Below are 9,082 nucleotides of genomic sequence, written 5' to 3'. Positions count from 1 at the left end.
CTGTCTCCAGTCCTAGGACTGCCTATAGGCTACAATGTAACATGTCAATAAGGCTATAGGAGGATGAAATTAAATAATTTGTTTAGGGGGTAGTTTATATAAATATAGTAGGTAGCCTACAAGTCCAGGCAGGTACATAAATGACCCAGGATGCATCCCAAATGGCACCCTATTCCCTTTGACATGTCCCAAATGGCACCCTATTCCCTTGACCTGTCCCAAATTGCACCATGTTCCCTTTGACCTGTTCCAAATGGTACTCTATTCCCTTTGACCTGTCCCAAATTGCACCATGTTCCCTTTGACCTGTTCCAAATGGTACTCTATTCCCTTTGACCTGTCCCAAATGGCACCATATTAACTTTGACCTGTCCCAAATGGCACCCTATTCCATTTGACATGGCCTAAATGGCACCCTATTCCCATTTGACCTGTCCCAAATTGCACCATGTTCCCTTTGACCTGTCCCAAATGGCACACTATTCCCTATGTAGTTCACAGCCCGGTGGGTTCTGGTCTAAAGTAGTACACTGTATAGGGTGCCATATGGAACGCACTCCAGTTTCAGGTCATCCTTTCTGTGGGAGGGAGGCAGGGTGACCGTGACCAGGGGAAGTCAAACAGAACGGTGGTGTGACGTCCTCATGGTGGTATTGTTCTGTTCTGCTGGTTTCACTGAGAACCTGTCAGACAATGATTGGTGGGACGGGGACCTGAAAATAGACCCCTGTGCCTGGACTCCCTTTCCCCTCCACCTCTGTAGAAAGAACCTTCCTGTATTGTGTGTATGTATGTTTAACTATCCTTGTGAGCACCAGAAGTCCTCGCAAGGATAGTAAAACAAGGAAAATTCATTTTGCCAGTCCCCATTTTGCTGGCCCTCTGAGGAAAAATGCTATTTTAGGCATAGGGGTTAGGTTTAGGGTTACAATTAGGGATAGAATTAAGGTTAATGTTAGATTTAGGGATAGGATTTTGGATGGGAATCAATTATTTGATCCTCACGGGGATAGAAATGCAATAGTGTGTGTGTGAGAGGGAGAGAGAGAGTTTGCTGCCAGGTGGACTGAGAGTCCAGCCACTGAAAACAATAACAGGAGGTCTGTTGGCCTTTGCAGCAAACAGTGACAACAACCTAGCAGTCTAGAGCCCTCGCTCTCTTCTCTCTCTCGTGTGGGTGTGGGTTTGCTGGTAATGTTTGGATAGGGGTAAGCCAATTAGTGAAGGGAATATTATTATTATTTCTGACGGGTGTGTGTGTGGTGGATGGAAGACACTTAGTTGGAGCGGTATAGCTCACTGTTACACGCTCCAGTTGACCAGCTTCAGTCCCTTGAAATGAATTCCTCATTGAGAAACAGACTGGGGGAATAAATCATTTGGATATTTAAAAAATGTGGATATACACCAAACCATGGGCCCACCCGCACTGATCACTAGACACACACACAGAAGCAAACTCCCCTCTACACCCCCCCCCACCCCCCCAATATTTCCCAACTTCTGTCCTGATCTAGTAGTTGAGGAGGTTTTCTAAAGTCTTTATTTGATCCAGTCGTCTCTCCCAGTCAGCTGGTTTGTCTCTCTAATCCTCCTGTGTGGACTTCACACCTTTCACTGGAGCTGTTTCCATCTGGCCCTGCATATACAGTGCCTTGCAAAAGTATTCACCCCCTTGGCATTTTTTCCTATTTTGTTTCATTACAACCTGTAATTTAAATGTATTTTTATTTGAATTTCGTGTAATGGACATACACAAAATAGTCCAAATTGGTGAAGTGAAATAAAAAATAAAAACTTGTTTCAAAAAAATTCTAACATAGAAAAGCAGTGCGTGCATATGTATTCACCCCCTTTGCTATGAAGCCCCTAAATAAGATCTGGTGCAACCAATTACCTTCAGAAGTCACATAATTAGTTAGATTGCACACAGGTGGACTTTATTTAAGTGTCACATGATCTGTCACCTGAGCTCAGTATATATACACCTGTTCTGAAAGGCCCCAGAGTCTGCAACACCACTAAGCAAGGGGCACCACCAAGCAAGTGGCACCATGAAGACCAAGGAGCTCTCCAAACAGGTCAGGGACAAAGTTGTGGAGAAGTACAGATCAGGGTTGGGTTATAAAAAAATATCAGAAACTTTGAACATCCCACGGAGCACCATTAAATCGCCTCCCGGGTGGCGCAGTGGTCTAGGGCACTGCATCGCAGTGCTAGCTGCGCCACCAGAGTCTCTGGGTTCGCGCCCAGGCTGGGCTGGGTTCGCGCCCAGGCTCTGTCGCAGCCGGCCGCAACCGGGAGGTCCGTGGGGCGACGCACAATTGGCATAGCGTCGTCCGGGTTAGGGAGGGTTTGGCCGGTAGGGATATCCTTGTCTCAGTATGTAAAATGTAATAAAAAAATGTATGCACTCTACTGTAAGTCGCTCTGGATAAGAGTGTCTGCTAAATGACTAAAAAAATTAAAAAATCCATTATTAAAAATGGAAAGAATATGGCACCACAACAAACCTGCCAAGAGAGGGCAGCCCACCAAAACTCACAGACCAAGCAAGGAGGGCATTAATCAGAGAGGCAACAAAGAGACCAAAGATAACCCTGAAGGAGCTGCAAAGCTCCACAGCGGAGATTGGAGTATCTGTCCATAGGACCACTTTAAGCTGTACACGCCACAGAGCTGGGCTTTACGGAAGAGTGGCCAGAAAAAAAGCCATTGCTTAAAGAAAAGAATAAGCAAACACGTTTGGTGTTCACCAAAAGGATTGTGGGAGACTCCCCAAACATATGGAAGAAGGTACTCTGGTCAGATGAGACTAAAATTGAGCGTTTGGGCCATCAAGGAAAACGCTATGTCTGGCGCAAACCCAACACCTCTCATCACCCCGAGAACACCATCCCCTGCTGTGGGGATGTTTTTCATCGGCAGGGACGGTGAAACTGGTCAGAATTGAAGGAATGATGGATGGCGCTAAATACAGGGAATTTCTTGAGGGAAACCTGTTTCAGTCTTCCAGAGATTTCAGACTGGGACGGAGGTTCACCTTCCAGCAGGACAATGACCCTAAGCATACTGCTAAAGCAACACTCGAGTGGTTTAAGGGGAAACATTTAAATGTCTTGGAATGGCCTAGTCAAAGCCCAGACCTCAATCAAATTGTGAATCTGTGGTATGACTTAAAAATTGCTATACACCAGCGGAACCCATCCAACTTGAAGGAGCTGGAGCAGTTTTGCTTTGAAGAATGGGCAAAAATCCCAGTGGCTAGATGTACCAAGCTTATAGAGACATACCCCAAGAGACTTGCAGCTGTAATTGCTGCAAAAGGTGGCTCTACAAAGTATTGCCTTTGGGGGGTTGAATAGTTATGCACGCTCAAGTTTTCAGTTTTTATGTCTTATTTCTTGTTTGTTTCACAATAAAGTGGTAGGCATGTTGTTTAAATCAAATGATACAAACCCCCCAAAAATCCATTTTAATTCCAGGTTGTAAGGCAAGAAAATAGGAAAAACTCCAAGGGGGGTGAATACTTTCGCAAGCCACTGTAGCCAGTAATGGCTCTCACAAACACACACAAGCACATGATCTGTGAAGGTTTCATGCCTGTGGAGGCACACACACACACACACACACACATATTTACGCTTGCACACACACAAACCCAATGAAAGTGCCAGGTCTGGAGAGGTCCTGCATATAGCCATTAATGGATGCACCCACACACAAACACACACACACCTCGGTACAGTAAGGTACAGTTCTAGCTCTGGCTTCACTTTGCTCTCAAATATGTCTGCTATGTTCAACAACACACAGCTGACCTGATTTCCTATCCTCTTCTCAGCAGAGAGAGAGAGAGGAGGAGGAGGAGAGAAAGAAAGAATGATTTGACAGGAGCAAGGATCGAAGTTGAAAAGAGTGTGTGTGTGTGTCCGTCGGCCCGTCTGTCTCTTCTTTCCAACCACCCTGTGAGAGAGGCGTTTGGTTTATTTTCTCTCCCCAGCGTGGTGAGATGATGCCAAGAGGGAGAGCGAGTTCTCTTCTCAGTTCAGAGGAAGGTGAGGAGGCAAGGAGGCTTGGACTAGTTTAGGAGACTGCGAGAATAAACCTGCTTTCTGCCTCTTTATAAATATTTACTGTATGACTCCTCTCGAAGCAGCTAGCTGGAGGTAAATTCCGGCTTTATGAAAGAGACAGAAAGAGGCAAGTGGAGGGTTAAAGAGCGAGAGAGAGAATGAGAGAGAGAACTGGAGAGTGAGCGAAAAGAGAGGCCATCGGTTTTGAATTCTGCTGTGTGAGCTGGTGCCAACCTGTGGAAAGCCCTCGTGTTCTGACATCTGATATTTCTCATGTCGCTATCCAAATCACACTCGTGGCTGGAGACACTGGAGATTTATGTGCGATTAGAGGGACAGAATAGTGAGAGAAGACAAAATAACAGACCTGCACAAATAACACACCTGCACACACTTGTACCTGCATATTTAACCTTTGACATAATATAACCACATTTGTTGGAGGTAAAAACAGGAGCAAGTGATCAGTGTGTGTACAAGTGCTTGTATGAATGCAACAGAATATATTAGATGGATATGTGTGACATTGACCTAAAGAGGGGGGACATTTTTGAGAAGGGGAGGGAGGGGGACAGCGCAGAGAAAGAGAGAAAGTGGGAAACAGTTTTGGAGACTGATCTGACTGGTGGTCTGTCAACGCTTCACAGTGAACTTCCCACTATGTCCTTCTAGCCAACCAAACCACATCAGAATGTCCTAGCCCAACCAAACCACATCAGAATGTCCTAGCCCAACCAAACCACATCAGAATGTCCTAGCCCAACCAAACCACATCAGAATGTCCTAGCCCAACCAAACCACATCAGAATGTCCTAGCCCAACCAAACCACATCAGAATGTCCTAGCCCAACCAAACCACATCAGAATGTCGTAGCCCAACCAAACCACATCAGAATGTCCTAGCCCAACCAAACCACATCAGAATGTCCTAGCCCAACCAAACCATATCAGAATGTCCTAGCCCAACCAAACCACATCAGAATGTCCTTCTATGCTTCATATGCTATTGTATGACTGGTTAAAACGTATGATACTATACGTCCTCAAAGTGTTATGATATGGAACGACCGCAATTCCATTCATGATGTAACCTAACGTAACATATCATACTAAATTAAGTGTCACAGATTTATATACAGAATAATATGAATTGTTTGAGACCACATTGCATTTTCACATGCCTTGTCTAGACAAACTGTATTGAAGAGCTTTGTTGTTGAGGTTGTTGACTCAGTACAGTAAAGTGTCAAAGAAAGTGTTGGTGCAGCATGTTTATCACTTGACCATTAAGCCAAGATGATACAGCAATATATTCCAATCCTTAACATGAACATCTCCTAATCCATCTCAGAACCATTCTTGTGAGCACAGTTGTAGGAGCTTAATTTGACCACTCTTTTGTTGAGAATTTTCCTGCACCGCAGGAAATGCAGATCAGCTTTGTGATTTACATAAATTCCCTGAAAACCCACACTAACACAAGGTTAAATATCAGTATTGAACTTTTCATGTAGTCTACTTTTGGCCAGCCAATAGCCTAACCACTGATCAAGCAACATTATGCACTAAACATTCAAATCCTGTTGCTGCAGGATTATTTTGCTGTGACAATATAGGTCAAATTAAGATCCTACACCTGTAGCTATGTTTTGAGTCTTCCCATGCAATCCCCCCTTGGTGGGTGTGAGAGTTAATGTGGAGTTAATGTGTTTATGTGGAGACAGACAGAGAGAGTGGAACCACAGGAGGCTGCTGAGTGGAGGACAGCTCATAATAATGTCTGGAACGGAACCAATTAAATGGTATCAAACACATGTATTTCATACCATTCCACCGATTCCGCTCCAGCCATTTAACACAAGCCCGTCCTCCACAATTAAGATGCCACCAACTTCCTGTGATATACACTACCTCCCCTCCTAGCCTTTTCTCACCTGCCAAAAGACCACCCATTCTATTGGCCACCTCACTTACTGTCCAACTACCTCCCCTCCCTCCCTCCCTCCCTCCCTCCCTCCCTCCCTCCCTCCCTCCCTCTCCTTCTGTTCAGACTCAGCTATTCTTTCCTTTCCTCTTTTCCCACTCTGTTAAGAATACACAGTCCTCCTCTTTGATCTGTCCATCTATAAGATGCCTCTGGAATGGAACAAATATTGACTCCATCTGACCCAGACAAATCCCTCCCTCCTCCCTCCTTCCCTTTCCAGCTCTTTCAATTCAATTCAAGGGGCTTTTTTGGCATGGGAAACATAACATTGCCAAAGCAAGTGAAGTAGATAATATACACAGTGAAATAAACAATAAAAATGAACAGTAAACATTACACTCACAGAAGTCACTCTCTCTTTCTCTCTCTCAATTCAATTCAAGAGGCTTTATTGGCATGGGAAACATATGTTTACATTTCAAGTGAATAACAAGTGAACTGGATAAACAAAAGTGAAATAAAATATGGTCATACATTTGGCAGGAGGTTAGGAAGTGCAGCTCAGTTTCCACCTCATTTTGTGGCCAGTGTGCACATAGCCTGTCTTCTCTTGAGAGCCAGGTCTGCCTATGGCGACCATTCTCAATAGCAAGGCTATGTTCACTGAGTCTGTACATAGTCAAAGCTTTCCTTAAGTTTGGGTCAGTCACAGTGGTCAGTTATTCTGCCACTGTGTACTCTCTGTTTAGTACCAAATAGCATTCTAGTTTGCTCTGTTTTTTTGTTAATTCTTTCCAATGTGTCAAGTGATTATCTTTTTGTTTTCTCATGATTTGGTTGGGTCTAATTGTGTTGCTGTCCTGGGGCACTGTGGGGTCTGTTTGTGTTTCTGAACAGAGCCCCAGGACCAGCTTGTTTAGGGGACTCTTCCCCAGGTTAATTTCTCTGTAGGTGAAGGCTTTGTTATGGAAGGTTTGGGAATCGCTTCCTTTTAGGTGGTTGTAGAATTTAACAGCTCTTTTCTGGATTTTGATAATTAACAGGTATCGGCCTAATTCTCCTCTGCATACATTATTTGGTGTTTTATGTGGTACACTGAGGATATTTCTGCAGAATTCTACATGCAGAGTCTCAAATTGGTGTTTTTCCCATTTTGTGAAATCTTGGTTGGTGAGCGGACCCCAGACTTCACAACCATAAAGGGCAATGGGTTCTATAACTGATTCAAGTATTTTTGCCAGATCCTAATGGTATGTCAAATTTGATCTTCCTTTTGATGGAATAGAATGCTCTCTCTCTCTCGCTCTGTCATTCATTGTTTCTCTACCCCCTCTTTGTCACTGTCTCCCCCTCTTTTACCCCTTTCTGCCTCCACCCTCTCGCCCTCTAACGTTGGGCCCCTTTCTCTCTCTAATTCATTACCCCTTCTCTGTGTGTGTAGTATAGTATTAGGTCAGCCTTCCCCTGGGTAAAGGTTTATATAAGACTCTCCATGCCTGTTGATATGGCTGCCTGTCTAGACCTTGAGCCTCTCTCTCTCTCAATTCAATTCAAAGGGCTTTATTGACTTGGGAAACATGTTTACACTGCCAAAGGGAAATAAACAGTAAAAAATGTACAGTAAACATTACACTCACAAAAGTTCCAAAGGAATAGAGACATTTCAATTTCAAATGTCAACTCTCTCTCTCTCTCTCTCTCTCTCTCTCTCTCTCTCTCTCTCTCTCTCTCTCTCTCTCTCTCCTCTCTCTCTCTCTCTCTCTCTCTCTCTCTCTCTCTCTCTCTCTCTCTCTCTCTCTCTCTCTCTCTCTCTCTCTCTCTCTCTCTCTCTCTCTCTCTCTCTCTCTCTCTCTCTCTCTCTCTCTCTCTCTCTCTCTCAATTCAATTCAATTCAAGGGGCTTTATTGGCATGGGAAACATGTGTTAACATTGCCAAAGCAAGTGAGGTAGATATTATACAAAAGTGAAATAAACAATACAAATTAACAGTAAACATTACACATACAGAAGTTTCAAAACAATAAAGACATTACAAATGTTATATTATATATATACAGTGTTGTAACAATGTACAAATGGTTAAAGCACACAAGTTAAAATAAATAAGCATAAATATGGGTTGTATTTACAATGGTGTTTGTTCTTCACTGGTTGCCCTTTTCTTGTGGCAACAGGTCACAAATCTTGCTGCTGTGATGGCACACTGTGGAATTTCTCCCAGTAGATATGGGAGTTTATCAAAATTGGATTTGTTTTCAAATTCTTTGTGGATCTGTGTAATCTGAGGGAAATATGTCTCTCTAATATGGTCATACATTGGGCAGGAGGTTAGGAAGTGCAGCTCAGTTTCCACCTCATTTTGTGGGCAGTGTGCACATAGCCTGTCTTCTCTTGAGAGCCATGTCTGCCTACGGCGGCCTTTCTCAATAGCAAGGCTATGCTCACTGAGTCTGTACATAGTCAAAGCTTTCCTTAAGTTTGGGTCAGTCACAGTGGTCAGGTATTCTGCCACTGTGTACTCTCTGTTTAGGGCCAAATAGCATTCTAGTTTGCTCTGTTTTTTTGTTAATTCTTTCCAATGTGTCAAGTAATTATCTTTTTGTTTTCTCATGATTTGGTTGGGTCTAATTGTGCTGTTGTCCTGGGGCTCTGTGGGGTGTGTTTGTGTTTGTGAACTCTCTCTCTCTCTCTCTCTCTCTCTCTCTCTCTCTCTCTCTCTCTCTCTCTCTCTCTCTCTCTCTCTCTCTCTCTCTCTCTCATATTAAACGCAGCACTCTGGCAATGAAAGGGTCAAGGATATGTGGCCAGAGTAAGAATGCCCGAGGTGTGTAGTGGGTTGGTGTGTGAGGTAGCAGAGGTAGTTAGAGGGTAGTTAGGGCGAGGGGGTTATTGTTCCCCTGGGGTGGAACTGCCCCGGACCACAGTGCTATTACTCACTACAGTCACCCGAGACAAATAACAGATCTACAGTTATATACAGCACACACACACCCCCTCCTGTGTGATATGGTGATTGCTTGCTAATCAGGGCTGTGTGGTTGGCCGTGCGTGTCCAACAGGTCCCACACTCTGGTTACTG

This window comes from Salvelinus namaycush, chromosome 37 (assembly GCF_016432855.1).
Source record: "Salvelinus namaycush isolate Seneca chromosome 37, SaNama_1.0, whole genome shotgun sequence".
Taxonomy (NCBI): domain Eukaryota; kingdom Metazoa; phylum Chordata; class Actinopteri; order Salmoniformes; family Salmonidae; genus Salvelinus; species Salvelinus namaycush.
This window is presented reverse-complemented; position numbering follows the sequence as displayed.